Source organism: Fukomys damarensis, unplaced genomic scaffold, assembly GCF_012274545.1.
Source record: "Fukomys damarensis isolate Sample0158 unplaced genomic scaffold, DMR_v1.0_HiC HiC_scaffold_27, whole genome shotgun sequence".
In the NCBI taxonomy this organism is placed as follows: Eukaryota; Metazoa; Chordata; class Mammalia; order Rodentia; family Bathyergidae; genus Fukomys; species Fukomys damarensis.
In genome coordinates, this window is record NW_022900939.1 from 31,597,407 (window position 1) to 31,613,507 (window position 16,101).

The 16,101-nt window shown below is 37.9% G+C and overlaps 1 pseudogene; it reads left to right on the plus strand.

The window, feature by feature from the left end:
• The first annotated feature begins 5,552 nt into the window (after nucleotides 1-5,552).
• Nucleotides 5,553-6,633, plus strand: LOC104850596 (annotated as a pseudogene).
• Nucleotides 6,634-16,101: the final 9,468 nt, after the last annotated feature.

A 16,101-nucleotide genomic window follows, 5' to 3' on the forward strand; every position in this document is an offset into this window, starting at 1 on the left:
CCCGGTCGGGTGCGGTTAGAAGTCTGTCCCGCTGCGCCTGGCGCACTCCTCTCGCCGCCGTCCTCCGGAGACACCTGTGGACTGGCGCACCCGAGCGCGCGGCCACCGAGCGCCGAGCCCGGGACAGGCAAGTGGAACTTTAGTTCTTTGCTGTAACACACACAGGAAGGTAGGACCTGTGCGTAAGTGTGTTGTGTTTTATTTATGCAAGTAGGGTGCATATGAATAAAATGCTCTCGGTATTTTGATGTTACCTTTATTTTGTAAACTCACTAGCAGGTTAGACTACTCACTCACAAAGTTAATGGTGAAGCTGGGAATTCCGTGTTATTCAGAAGTACATTTAGCTGTATAAGCCTCGTTAAGTAACAAGACTTACCAAAAGTGGCCAGATTTTCTTGTGTTACCATGGCAGGTATACAAGATTGAGTGTTAGGCTTAAACATTCATTCGTATTTTTATTGATAGCATTGTGTTTCATGTAATTGCCTTCTTTCTTTTTTTCTTTTTTTTTTTTTTTTAATTTGGCGATGCTCGGGCTTGAACTCAGGCCCGTGACATTAGGCAAACCCTCTACCACTGAGCTATCTCCCTACCATATTTTTATTTCCTTAAACATTATTGGTTTTAATTTTTTTTTAATGCTTTAATTCCAGTACCTGAAATTTTGGAAATTAATTTATTTTCAGCTTTAAATTAGTGTTGAAGGCTAAAGTTCTGGAGGCAAACCACAAAACTCTGCCCTGGCTAAAATTACTTAATCTTTCCAAACCTTGCATTTTATCATCTGTAAAATGATGTTAATCTGGGGCCGGGGATTTAGCTCAGTGGTTCCGCTGCCTGCCTCGCAAGCACAAGGAAGGACCCGACTTCGATCCCCGGTACCAAAAAAAAAAAAAAAAAAAAAAAAAAAAAAAGATATTAATCTGTGAAATGGTTTTCTCCTGGATTGTTATACAAATACTCAAACGCTGGCTGTTGTCCTCACTGTTATACATGCTATATAATTATATAGATTTATGCTTGAGGACATAGACCAGCTCTTTTTTGAAAGCTTAAAATCATTTTCATTAGCAAAAACGATAAAGTTAAGTTATGCTCATTTACCTAATAGCTAGCAAAATCTTTGACTGATAAAACACTTATATAATTCAGTGGTTGATGATATTTAAATTTTCTAAATATCAGGGCCGGGGATTTGGCTCAGTGGTTCCACCACCTACCTCATAAGCACAAAGTCCTGAGTTCAATCCCAGGTACAAAAAAAAAGAAAACCCACAAACAAACCTAAAAATGAAAGCATATATATATATACACACACACACACATATATACACACACACACACACACACACACCCCTCTTGTAAATTTTCTAAATATTCAAGGTAAAAGTAAATGTATTTAAAATTTACTAATATGTGGGTTTACAATATTATATCTAATAATTGGAATGTTTTATTGCCATTCCCTTAATCTTTGGGCAGCATAAGAGAAACTTAAATTTCACAGAGACTGCCACACCGCTGAAGGAAAATAAAACCCTGAAAAACGAACAAGCTAGGTAGTACATGACCCCATGCTTCACAAAAATTACAAAAAATAAAATAAAACCTTGGGAAAAAGTTATGTTAAACAGAGAGCCAGCCTATGGTGTGTATAAATTACCAGTATTGGCAGACCACTGACAGAAATTCTTAACTTTCACCTCTCTTACTATTTCAACTAACTTGTTTGGATCAATTAATCTACAGCTCAAAGCAGAAAATTATCTTAATTATTCTTTCCAAATGTTCATGTTTTGTGATAGAGTGATATATTAGTATTCTACTTAGGTGATGCATCTGTCTACCAGCAATAATAGGCAAGTTTTCAGATTTTCAAGTAAGACGACAGGCCTCTCTTCTCTACCCATGCAATCATTAGCATGGGTTAGAAGAACTACACTCTGTAACCATGGAAGAGAAAGTCATTTGTGCTTGGGATTTGAATCTGTACTGTTTACCTACCACCAGACCTAATTTGTTAAATGATTGTCAAATTACTCTACCTTGGAAGAGTGTGGATTTGTCTCTGTAGTCTTGAAGATTTTTGTTTTTTTGAGGAGAGGTTTTTGGTACACTGGAATTAGAAAACTTTTGTCTTTAGTTATGAAGTAAAAGTTACGTTCTCTTGGCTGGTAAGAATTCATTTTCCCTTTCAAATACTTTTGGGGTTCCATTTTTTGTTTTTTGTTTTGATGCTGGGAATCAAACCCAGGGCCTTGCACATGTTAGGCAAGTGCTCTACCGCTGAGTTACATCCCCAGTCCCTCTACTATAATTTTGAAAACAAGAATGCATATGTGGTTATAAGTTATAAGCTAGTGGGATAATATAAGCAGATCTCTGTAAAGCAGATTTCTGGCACTAGTGAAACATAGAGTCCTCAAATGCTTTTATATCATATGTTCATATGTATGTTTCCCATCTCAGCCAAAGGTTTCCTACATTTTCTTGATTTCAGACTTGCCCATTCCTTCCCTGTCCACAAAGGTTGGTGGCTGTTTGTTGCCTTCTTCTTGTGTTCCCTTTATCACTATGGTGATTTGTAAAAGCTTCTTCCACACTTGTTAGGATCCAAGACCTCCCCCATTCTTTTCACTGCAGCTAGAGATTAGGGCATCTTACTACTTGTGATTCCCAGCCCACTGCCTCCCTAATTTACTCTGTATTGGCTAGGATAGAAAGGAGAGGAAAAGTTGTTGGCTCTTTGCCTTGGAACAAGGATGATGGCAGAAAAGGTCTTCTGAATCAGCAGGCCTCTTCCTCTTTCCCAAAAATGATGAAATGTTGGTCTTTTACCACTATTAGGAAAGGTGAGATACGTGGAAACACTCAGCAGCATTCAGACTGTAGACCATTGTAAGACGTAAGGTCTCACTTCCACTCCGTGGGAGTGTGAACAGCCGAAAGGTCTCCACGATGCTGAGTCCTACAGCCCCACAAGGGCTCCAGACACAAGACCCAAGGCCTTACTTCCGGGAACCATGAACAGCCAAAAGGGCCTTCACAATGCTGGGACCTATTGCTCAGCGATTGCTCCATGAGTTTGGTGAGCAGCAAGAATCACCCAGGAAGTAACACACTGGACTAGTTGGAAAACAGACCTTTATTAGTCTGGCCAGATAGCACTCCTGGCTCCAGAGGAGCCAACTCAGGGGCTGAGGTCCTTTTTATAAGGGGATAGGCAGGGTGGGGGTCTATACCCAAGATGCTTACTGACTGTCCCAAGGTTTTCAAAACATTCCTTCGGGCAGACAAGGAGTGAAACAGTCTTTATCTATTTACCCAGAACTACTAAACTAAACAATCTTTATCTATTTACCCAGAACTACTAACTGTTCACCTGTTAATTTACATTAATCACAGTTGAGACTAGTAACTTACTTAAGATTACAAAGTTACGCAGTCCCACGCCATGACAACATGCCATTTCATCTTCAAAAAAATTGAAATGTTAAATTCCCTTTTACTTCTTTTCAGATTTCCAGAAGATGTTGTGCCAATAACAAAGTATCTTTTAAAAAAATACACTAATGATCATTCCAAAGATTTATTTGAAAACTAGAGTCAAATTCCAAAGAGGTGTTGAAGTGGTAAGGTAGACCAAATATATAGGTTCTATTCAGTATGCTGGGAAACACCCTCGATTCACTACTCCTGACCATCTGGTTCTGTAGGCAGAGTTCTTTCCCTAGTTGAGGGGTGTCTTGGGTCTTAAGAAGGCAGGAAGAGAAATGTTAACATCAAATATCCCTCTAGGGGAAGAAGAAAAAATAATGGCTTCGGAATTCTTCGGTAGAGCCATCACAAACAGTTACAAGTTTCATTTAACTCTTTAAAGCTGGAAATACCTACTCATTTCACAGTTCTGAACGTGGAGGTAAAAAGGGGGATGTGCCAACAGTACAGCCAACCACGAAACAGCACTTTTTCACTGAGTGCCTAGTATATGTGGGCAATGATAAGCTGCTAGGGATATGGAGATAAAGAAAACAGTCCCTTTTTCAAGGACCTCAACATGGGGTGGGGGCAGACAGACAAATACATTGCTGTTTAGTCTGATAAGCACATCAGCACTTAATGCAAATGAGAAAGGGATTAATGTCACCTACATAACTAGCCAATTCAGGCTTTTGTCTCAGGTCATTCTGCCCTTCAAGGTGATAGTGATTACTCCCTCCCATTCTGTAGGCACTTTGGAGCTACACCAAATCCACGTGTGGGTCCCATCTACCAATTAATTGGCAGCATCATGCTAGGCAACTCTCTTCAGCCCTCTGAGCTTGAGCTAATGTCATTGTCTGCTAATGGACCCTTCACAAAGGTGAGGAGGACAAGTAAGACCACATAGGTGACAGCAATCAACACTGCTCCTGGCACTTAGGTTCTTTGAGTTTTAATTTTTAATTTTTTTTTTTTAAACCAGGGATTGAACTCAGGGCCATGTGCTTGCAAGGCAGGTGGCGGCACCACTGAGCTAAATCCTGGCCCCCAATTTTTAATTTTTAATCTAAGATATCAGTACCTGTTTGTTATTTTTGTTTGGTACTCACTGTGTATCCAGATGGCTTTGGGCTGATTCAAAAATAGCTATGCTCAAGAGAGGAAAATTGTTGTCATGGAAGACTTTGAAATGAGGGCTGTAGGTTCCCTAGGCAACTCTCCAAGAGGCGTCCCAAGCAGCATGGGCAGTAGGAGCTGCTGTGGAACAAGTGGACAAACATCAGAGGGGCTGCTTTGAAAGACAATATTCAGGTGTATTCTCTTTTGGAGAAAGAAACTTCATAGTCATCTTTGTAAATACTTGGAATCTTTGGGATCAACATTTTTTTTAATGAACTGGAATTTAATATGTAATATAAATCGAATGAGGGATTCTTTTTGTTTTAAGCTAGAAATTCTCACTAAGAAAAAGGCCAGAGAGCCAGTGCACACCATGTGTGTAAGCAGGGCAGCTATGTGGAATTGGAGTAGGCAGCTTTGGAGAATCTATTGTCTGCATTGTGCTATGGCAGAGGTGGGAGGATTGGGGGGGGTGTTGGTCAGTGGGAGGTCCACTGCCACTGAGCAGAAAAGTGTCCACGGCAGCACTATGATGGCTCGACCAAAGAACCTCAAAGGCTAAGTGGGATTTGCCAATCTTCCAAATCAAGTCTATAGAAAATCAGTAAAGAAAGGGTTTGAATTCACACTTATGGTAGAAGTTGATGACTTGGCAAAGGATGTGAACTGAAAATGACATACCAATACATAGGTGAATCTGGATTGGGAAAGTCAACATTAACCAAGTCATTATTCCTCACAGATTTGTATATGCCAGAGTATCCAGGTCCTTCTCTCAGAATAAATAACTACAGGTGGAACAAAGTTTTAGTAAAGGAAGGTGATGTTCAGTTGCTGCTCACAGCAGTTGATACCCATGGATTTGGAGATGCAGTGGAGAATAGTAATTGCTGGCAACCTGTGATCAACTGCATTGATAGTAAATTTGAGGATTACTTAAAGGTCAAATGCCTGATAACAGGGTGCAGTATTGTTTACATTTCATTGCTTTTTCAGGACATGGACTTAAACCATTGGATATTGAGTTTATGAAGCATTTGCTTGAGAAAGTATCACCCCACTGATTGCCAAAGCTGACACAACACCGGAGGAATGCCAGCAGTTTAAAAAACAGAATAAAGGAAATCTTAAGAACATCAAATGAAAATATATGAATTTCCAGAAACAGATGATGAAGAAAACCAGCTGGTTAAAAAGATAAAAGGCCACTTACCTCTTACTGTGGCGGATAGCAAGATTATCATTGAAGTTTGTGGTAAAAGGGTCAGAGAAAGGCAGTGCCTTTGTGGTGTAGCTGAAGTTGAAAATGGTGAACATTGTGATTTTACAATTCTAAGAAATATGTTGATATGAACACACATGCAGGACTTGAAAGATGTCACTATGTCACATGCACTACAAGAACTGCAGATTCAGAAAATTGGCAGCTGTGACTTCCAATGCAGTGGACAACAAGAACAAAGGGCAACTTACTAAGAGTCCTCCAGCACAGATGGAAGAAGAAAGAAGGGAACATGTAACCAGGATTAAGAAGACAGAACAAATGTTTGAGATGAAGGTCAAAGAAAAAGTTCAAAAACTGAAGGACTCTGAAGCTAAGCTCCAGCGGTACCATGAGCAATGAAAAAGAATTTGGAAGCGCAGCACAAAGAATTGGAGGAAAAACATTGTCAGCTTGAAGAAGAAAAAGCAAACTGGGAAGCTCAGCAATGTATTTTAGAACAGAACTCTGAAAACCTTGGAAAAAAACAAGAAGAAAGGGAAGATCTTTTAAACTCTGTTGATCACCAGTTACATGTTGTCAATACGCCAACTTGGACATCAGTGTCTGTTGGTTCCGTTTGACTAATTTGCACCAGTTTTTAAATCCATAATGATGGATTTAACAGCATGACAAAATTTTTTTTTTTTTTTTTTTGGTTCTTGATGGGATTAAGATGCCTTGAATTGTCTGGGATGTTGTATATTTAGAAAATAACAGCTCTAGCCGGGTGTAGTGGCACATGCTTGTAATCCCAGCACTCTGGAGGCTGAGGCAGGAGGATCGCTGTGAGTTCGAGACCAGCCTGGGCTACATAGTGAATTCCAGGTCAGTCTCAACTACATGGTGAGACCCTGTCTCAGAAAAACGAAAAAGAAAAGAAAAGAAAAGAAAATAACAGCTCTAAGTACCTTTCTACATTTTCTTTTATTATTAAATAGATGTCTTCACTTTAATGCAAGAGAACATTTTACTGTTCTACAGTCATCTTGGTGCTTTGTTTACAGGATATTCCAAAATAAAAGGGCTCTGGAAGGTCTTTATTGAGGGTAAATTGCCATAATATGGTACGAAATATGCTTCTTTATGATATTTATAATACAGAGATTCTGTGCAGCCTATACAATAATGTAATTTAACACAGTTGACCCTATTTTTTGACACTTCCATGGTTTAAAAATACACATGAAAATAAATTTATATGCTTACAGTGTACTTAGAGCTTTTTTATAACCTTTTTTGTTTGTTTATTTTAGATTGTTTACATATTATTCTCATTTTGTGACCCAGAATCTCATTACTGTTTCGTTTTTGTAATAACATTTAATTTAGATATTTCCCACATGTTGGCCCTGCTAAAATAGAATATAGAATCTTTCATATGGTAGAAACCAACAAGGAAACTTTCCTTTACACGTTATGGTAAGTAGCAGGGGGAAAATACACTTATAGATCATTTCTAGGCAAATTGTGAAGATAATAACCAACCTGTTTCTACCTGTACAGTCTCTTTCTTTTGCTAGAAATGGACATCATGGCCTCCTGAGGAGAAAAAGTTTCCATTCTGCATTTAGCTGTATCCATATATTGCATTACTGTATTTTTGTTTATATTGTAAAAAATTCACATAATGTGATATTTTTAAAAAGCCATTTTAAAATTTACTCATTTAGAGACTAATCACTATTTTGCAGTCTGTTAGCATTTGTGCAAACCATAAAAATGTTTCCTAAAGAAGCAGTTTTCTCATACCAGAATGTGAGAAGTGCCCAGGCGTCACCAGTCTAGAATATATCAATCTGACTTCCTCCTGAGTCTGGGGTCTCAGACTCAGATGAAAGGACACAGTCATCTTGGGAATTGTACAGAAACCCTGCTTGGGAGCTGTGACTGCTGCCAAAGGACGAGCTCAGGGTGCCTGTTGATATAGAAGAAAAATGCAAGTGCCTGTGGAAGACAGAAAGTTCCGCTTCAAATGTAAATAGCCTCAGGATTGAGATATACGCTGGGCCTGGTCAGGTTTAGCTCTGGGAAAGAGTTGAGGTCAAAAAACAGATTTAGCTCACCACTACCTCTACTTAATGTTCTGCAGCTGCAATAAGGGGTATGGAGAGATTTGGCCAGTTGGGATCTGGGGGCCTGGGGCATCAGGCTACCACTTAAGGCAATCTAGAATAAGGATTTCAGCACAATTATAAGACATTTTAAGTCTGTCATGTGAAAGACATCTCTAATTTTGTTAAACTAGGAAGCACTAGTTTAAAAATTAAAATATCCATGTGACTAAAAAAGGATTACATATTTAATGATTTTTACTAATATAGCCACTAGCCATGTGTGGGTATTGAGCACTCTGTGTGACTAGGAAGACTGATAAATTTTAATTTCATTTAATATAAATTAAATAATAACATTTAGGTAATGAAGATCTTAATTCCTAAAGAAATGACAGTTATACCAGCCTAGTTCCATATTAGTACATAAATGTAATTTGTTAAATAATAAACTCCAGTATCATATCATTTATGCACTGTCTTATACTTTATGAATTGCCCTTCAGATATCTCCACTATATCGCAAATCACTTCTGCAGATGTGGAAATCATAAAGTTACATTCCCCCACTTCATTTTCAATTCTACAACCTAAAATATTTCTATCATTCAGAGTTCTCACCACCTGGGCTATATATTACTGGATGCGTTTTCAATTTGCCACTAATCTTAATGTCTTGGTCATGAGATCTTTGGCAAATGGGAAGAGGACCAAGGGACAGGGAGGAGAGGGGAAGAGATAGGAAGGAGATAAAGAATTAAGGTGTGTTATGTGCATGTATACCAAATCCCCATGATGAATGTAATCATTATGTACTGCCAATACTAATAAAATTTAAAAATGGAAAAGAATACCACCTGCTTATACCACATACCCAAGCCATTGCCTTCTCAGCACAAGTTACACTTACTTCCTAAGATCTTCGTGATCTGTGAGTACAACCTAAACTTGTACCGTTATGTCAGACATCTTCCACAAGTTGCCTCCTTTGAACCTGTAGTCAAATAGCCAGGTTAGCTAAAAAGGCCACATAAAAACCCCACCTCAGGGCTGGGCATGGTGGCACATGCCTGTAATCCCAGCACTTGGAAGGCTGAGGCAGGAGGATCGCTGTGAGTTCGAGACCAGCCTGGGCTACATAGTGAGTTCCAGGTCAGTGTCAACTATACAGTGAGACCCTGTCTCAAAGAACAACAAAACCCACCTCAGGCAAGGTTAAGATAAGGAGCAATTTTGCATGTCAGTGTCAGTTTTCAGCTCATGCCCCTGGCAACAGCTGACCCAAATATGAACAAAAATCAATTTATGAGTTGGAGAATCAGGATTAGAAATGGAACTAGTAACGAGAGGCACTGTGAAGTATAACTAATGCTGAGGTACTGATGTCATGAGTGGATTCCAGTCTTATTCTATAGTCATTTGCTCAAGATTCAAAGCCATGGAATGAACAAAAGCAGAATGGACTAAACTTAGGTAAAATGTCTTCAGTTTGGCACTAAGTAAACTGAAGCTTTATGTGGAAAACAGATGGCTGGATTGATGGGCTCACTAAAACTACACGATCTCTGAGAAAAACCCAGGTACTTTTAGTAAATAGAAAGGAATAATGAATATCAAAAAAGACATTCATAACAAACATAGACTTGTATACCCAATTCCTCAGGAGATACAAACACTATAAAACTATGCCTTCTCTTAAGTCATTAGTTGTACACTGACTCACTATGAAACCAAAGGTCTAAAAAACTGACCTATTTTGACCCATTTCTCTGGCCCTGCGCATTTAACACCACAAATTTTACTTGACTGCACTAAGAAACAAGTATCTGCATTGGTCTTCATAGTTCATGTGTCTCCTTACTGGTATGAGAACACTGACATTTATATGACCTACAAGGCTAAAAGTCCTCTGCCAAATAAAGTTAATATTTAATAGTTAAGCTTTCATATTTTTCATATGTAAGTTACCATTGTTGCAACTCACATTTTTACCCTACCCTCCAGAGGCTCACAGTGAAAAGAACATATATGTACATATACATTACTAGGAAAGGTATTAATTAGTTCCTGTATAAAGACTAGCAATATGGGCCCAGAGACGTAGCTCAGTAGTGCCATGCCTGCCTGGCAAGCACAAACTCCTGAGTTCATTCCCCAGGAGGAGAAAAAAAAAACCTAGGGAATATATTTTAGGAGATTATGTGAAATTAATTTTAAGAAAATTTTTTTTTTCAGTATTGGGGATTGAACTCAGAAACTTGTGCTTGCCAGGCAGGTGTGGCACCTCTGAGTACATCCCCAGCCCAAGAAAAAAATTTTTAATTTATTTTAAGTTGGAGCTTTCATGTTTCACTTCCAGCCAAGATATAGTAACAGGGACTAGATCACCTTCCTACCTGAAATAACCAAAAACACGTGTGAAACATAGAACATCACGCATTAAAGGATGGGAATAATTAAAAAATTGGGGGAAAAAAAGATGAGCCCTCAATCGACCCAATTCCCTGCTTGATGAATGTTTCCTGGCCAGAATGTGGGGGATGGAAACAGGCAAAGCCTGAAAGTTTGAGTGGAGGTTTGGGAAAGGTGGTCAGAATTCAGAGAGCAGGGTCCTGGAAATAGGAATGGTGTACAAAAATATGCCTCCAGTGACCTATAGGGTTTTCCCCCAGTGTTCAACTGAAGACATTAATTACTCTATGCATATGAAGAAACCATCCATGTGAGGAAGCTTTTTTCCTTGGGAAAGACATTAAAAAGAATAGAGAGTACATTGCCCAAAGATCACACAAGGCCAAGGCCAAATGCCTCTTCTTAACAGATGAGAAAGCCACTCCTTCAGTCACTTGAATATAAAAGAGCCTTCCCTCATGATATAAAGTTTAGCACCAGACAAGGCACATATTTAGACCTCCCTAACAGACATTGTCACCCAATTCAAAAATATGAGATGCAATCAAAACAATGTTAAAATTTCTTTAAATATATTACAATAAAAGACATTGCCATTAATCTTCCCCGAAGTACTCCTAACTTTGAGTGCACATCTCATCATTCTTGCCACTTCCTGAAGCAGTTCTGGAAGTCCTCTTTTGTGAGTGTCTTTAGTTGCACTGCTGTGGCTACCTTAATGACCTGAACTGATTCATTTTGACTTTGAGGAAGAGCCACGTGTTGCACTGTGTCAAATCGAGTGAATAAGGTGGTTGAGGACATATTATAATGCTTTTTTTACTGAAATTGCCATAATGTTTTGAATTGAGGCAGCCATGAAAAGACATGAAAGAGGACTTCTAGAACTGCTCAGAAAGTGAAGGGTATTTTGAGGAGGACTAATCACAAGTATCTTTTACTGTAATTTTTTTTCAATGTCTAAACATTCATTTTTCTATCACAACTCATTAGTAGGCATACAACAATATACACTCGAAATTTCTGGCATCTAATCAGATTTCTAGACATGAAAAAAAAACACAACTTTCTTTCCTGTTGCTTTTATAACTAACTGCCACAAACTTTTCATGGCGTAAAATAACACAAATTAAATCTTTTACAAATGTAGAAGTCAAGTGTCTACCCCAGTCCTCAGGGCTGCATTCCTTCTGCAATTTTGTTAGGAGAATCTGTTTTCCTTTTCTTTCAGATTTCACATTCATTTGCCCACTGGCTCCTTATCACTCTGATCTCTGCCTGTAACTTATGTTTTCCCTGTCTTGTAAAGACCTTTATAATTGCAGGGGCCCCTTTTAATGTCCCCATGTCAAAATTCCTCAATAACATGTATAAAACCCCCTTTCCCAGTCAGCATATCTCTTTGTTCATGTGTGCTTATTTTGCTTACCATAAAAAGCAAAGCAATGGAAACTGACCTAGAAATGAAATAGATGATAGAATTAAACAAGGACATAAACAGCAATTTTTATAACTATGTTCCATATGCTCAAAAAGTTAGAGGAAGTGCTGAAAATATTAAATAGAAAGTTGGAAGATATTTTTAAAAGATCTAAATTGAACTTCTGAGATGAAATTTGCAGTATCTGAAATGAAAAATATCCTCGAGATTAATGAATTGGACATTGAAAAACAAATACATTGCAATAGAAAGTAAAACTATAGAAAATAGGGTAAACAATATATATATATAAAATCTTGAATTGGATGGTCTGAAAAAGTGATGCTCAAATTTAATGAAAAGTATAAATCCATAGATCCAAGCATTTAACAAAAACCCCAAAACATAAGGACTATGGAAAAAACTACATCAAAGCACAACATAATCAAATTGCTTAAAATCAGTGAAAAGAATTAGTAAAGGAGACCCTTTTTTCCCAAAGAAACATCACACACACACACACACACAATAGAAGTTACTGCATATTTCCCAACATAAATGGTACAAATTGGGAGAAGTGAACAAAGTTATTTGTCCAGCAAAAGTGTTTTTCAAGGGAGGGAAGAGGTAAGGGGCAAAAAATGAGAATCAAGACTTGCCATGTAAAGGTACATGATCCCAACAATGAATGTAACTGTACTGTATCCCTAAATGTACCAATAAACTCAATAAAAAAAAAAAAGTGTTTTTCAAGAATGAAGACAAAGCCAGTTGTGGTGGTACACACCTACATTCCCAGCACTTGGAAGGCTGTGGCAGGAGGATTGAGTTCAGAGCCAGCCTGGAATACATAGAGAGTTCAAGATCAGTCTGGCCTACATAGCAAGAGCATCTCAGACCCGAATCAATGAAATTAGGCGTGAAGGTGATACCAACAGACACACCAAAATCCAGAAGATCATTAGTAACTACTATGAAAAATTGTATTCCAAAAGATTGGAAAATTTTTAAGAAATGGACAAATTACTAGGCATATGAATTACCAAAACTGAACCAAGAAGATGTAAAAATTCTGAACAACTCAATAATAAGCAATGGAACTAAGGCAGTAATAAAAAAAAATCCTCCCAACTAAGAAAAGCCCAGGACCTGACAGATTCATTGCTGAATTCTACAACACCTTCAAGAAAGTTAATAACACCAATACTCCTAAACGTTTTAATGAAATTGAAAGGGAATGAGTGCTTCCAAACTCATTCCTGGAAGCCAATGTCACTCATCCCACACTCAAAGACCCAGCTGAAAAAATAACAGACCAATCTCCTTAATTAATGTAGGTGCAAAAATCCTCAATTGGATCTTGGCAAATGGAATGCATCAAATCATCAAAAGGATCATACGTCCCAGGTATGCAAATAGGGTTCAATATATGCAAATCAGTAAGTGTAATACACCACATAAACATGTAAGGACAAAAACCACTTGATCATATCAATACATGCAGAAAAAAGCTTTTGAAAAAATCCAACATTAATGTACCCATTAATGTTTTTAAAAAACCTGGAGAAAATAGCGAGATCATAACTCAATCTGATAAAAGGCATTTATGACAAGTGGCCAGCATCACATTAAATGAGGAGAAGCTGAAAGTGAAACCTCTAAAACCAGGAACAAGTTGGGCATGGTGGCACACACCTGTAATCCCAGCACTGGAGAGGCTCAGGCAGGAGGATCGCTGTGAGTTCGAGATGAGCCTGGGCTACATAGTGAGTTCCAGGTCAGTCTCAACTACATAGTGAGACCCTGTCTTAAAAAAACCAAAAAAAAGAAATAAAAAGGAACAAGATAAGGATGTCAACTATCACCACTCATGTTCAATATAGTACATGAAACATTAGCCAGAGCAATCAGGCAGGCAAGAGAAAGATAGGGATAAGTACACAAAAGGAAGAAATCAAATTCTTTGCAGATGGCATGATCCTCTACATAGAAAACCCCAAAATTTCCACCAAAAGACTTCCAGAATTATCAACTAAATTCAGCAATGTAACAGGATAGAAAATCAATATGTAAAAATCAATAGTATTCCTGTATGCCAATAGTGAACTCACCTGGGAAATAAATAAGAAAATAATCATTCTCAATAGCATCAACAAAAGTTAACAGTTAGCCTAAGGAAGTGAAAGACTTCTACAGTGAAAACTACTGTACTCTGAAAAAGGAAATTGTGATTATCAGAAAATGGAAAGATAATCCCCTGTTCTGGGATAGGCAAAATCAATATAGTTGAAAAGCCTATATTTCCAAAATTGATACACAAATTTAATGCAGTCCTAATCAAAATACCAACTGCATTCCTCACATAACTAGAGAAAATAATCCTAAAATTCATATACAAGAAGAGACCCAGAATAGCAAAAGCAATCCTGGGCAATAAGAGCAAAGCAGAAGGCATCATAATACCTGACTTGAAGTTATACTACAAAGATAGAGTGATTAAAAAAAACACATGGCAATGGCACAAAAACAAAAATCTAGATCAATAGAACAGAATAGAGAATGCAAAAACAATGCTGGGCACATTCAGTTATTTGATCTTTGACAAAGGGTCCAAAAACACTCTGAAGGAAACATAGCCTCTTTAGTAAATAGTGCTGTGAAAACTTGCTGCCCACCAATAGGCAAGTGAAGCTAGACCCATGTCTGTCACCATGTACTAAAGTCAAAATGGATCACACAGCTGGGCATGGTGGTGCACATCTGTAATCCCAGCATTGAGGAGGCTGAGGCAGGATTGCTGAGAGTTCAAGGCCAGCCTAGACTACATAGGCCAAGGCCAGCCTAAACTACAGAGAAAGACCTGTTTAAAAGAAAAAAAAAGAATCAAACATTAAATACTGAAACAGAAACAATCTCTTGGAAGACAGAATAGGCACAACTCTTAAAGTCAGTGGTGCAAGCAAGGACTTCCTTAACAAATTTTCATTTGCACAAGAAATAACAGCAAGAGTCAACAAATAGGACTATATTAAATATAAATTTTCTGCACCACAAAGGAAACAATGAAAAGAGTAAAGACAACCTACAAAATGGGAAAAGGTTTTGCCGACAACACCTCAACAGAGGATTAATAACTAGAATATATAAAGAACTCAAAAAAATTTAGACCCTACCCCCCAAAAACAAAAGACCCAACCAATAAATGGGCAACTGAAATGAATAGACATTTCTCAGAAGAAATGCAAACAGCCAATAAATACATGAAAAAGAAATGTTCAACATCACTAGCCATTAGAGAATTGCAAATTAAAGCAATACTGAAGTTTCTTCTTACACCAAAAAGAATGGCAATCATCAAAAACTCAAATACAAATGCTGGTGAGGCTGAAGTGATAAAAAGGAACCATCTTACATTACTAGTACAACCTCTATGGATATCAGTCTGAAGATTCCTCAATGAAACTAACACTAGAAGTTTCATTTGATCCAGCTATTCCCCTTCTAGATATCTTTCCAAAAGAGTTAAATACATATTATAGCAATAAGATGCATCTCAATGTTTATAGCAGCACAATTCATAACAGCTAACTCTTGGAAGCAACCTGTATGTCCATCAGGAGATGAAATGTGTCATTTATACACAATGGAGTGTCATTCTGCCATAAAGAAGGATAAGCTTGACTCATTTGTAGGAAATGGATGTACATCAAGACCATAATGTTAAGTGAAATAAATCAGACATGAAAACTCAAATACTGGGTGAAAGGAAACAGGAAGATAGATCTTTTGCAAATGGGAACAACACTAAGAGGTGGGGGATGGGGAATGGAAGAATTGAGCTGTGTTGTGTGCATATACCAACTACCCACAATGAATGTAATTAAGTGTTGCAAACATGAACTTTAAAAAATGAAAGGGTCAGAAGGGAATTTAAAGATGGAGGGAGAGGATGAAGTAGGAAAGGGAATAAAAAGAATTAAGATATGTTAAGTACTTGTGCCTACTGCCTGAGATGCATGTAAACAAATACTGCAAGCATGTATTAATAAAAAGATTTTTAAAGAATTAAGGCAAAAGAAGGAGCTTTTCAGATTTAGGAAACCTAAGAAAATCTTCACTATAAGAAATGTTAAATGATGGCCTTTGGAGAGAAGGAAGATAATATGATCCTACATGGAAGTCTGGACTTAAACAAATGAATGAAGGGACCCAGAAGGGATAACTACATAGATTCTTATTTAAATATTTTTAAGAGACCATTATTGGAGCCATGCCTTCTCCCACCCCAGCTGCCATCGCTCCAGCGCCAGGAAGGTAACCGCGCGGGCGCCCCTGAACCCCCATAACTC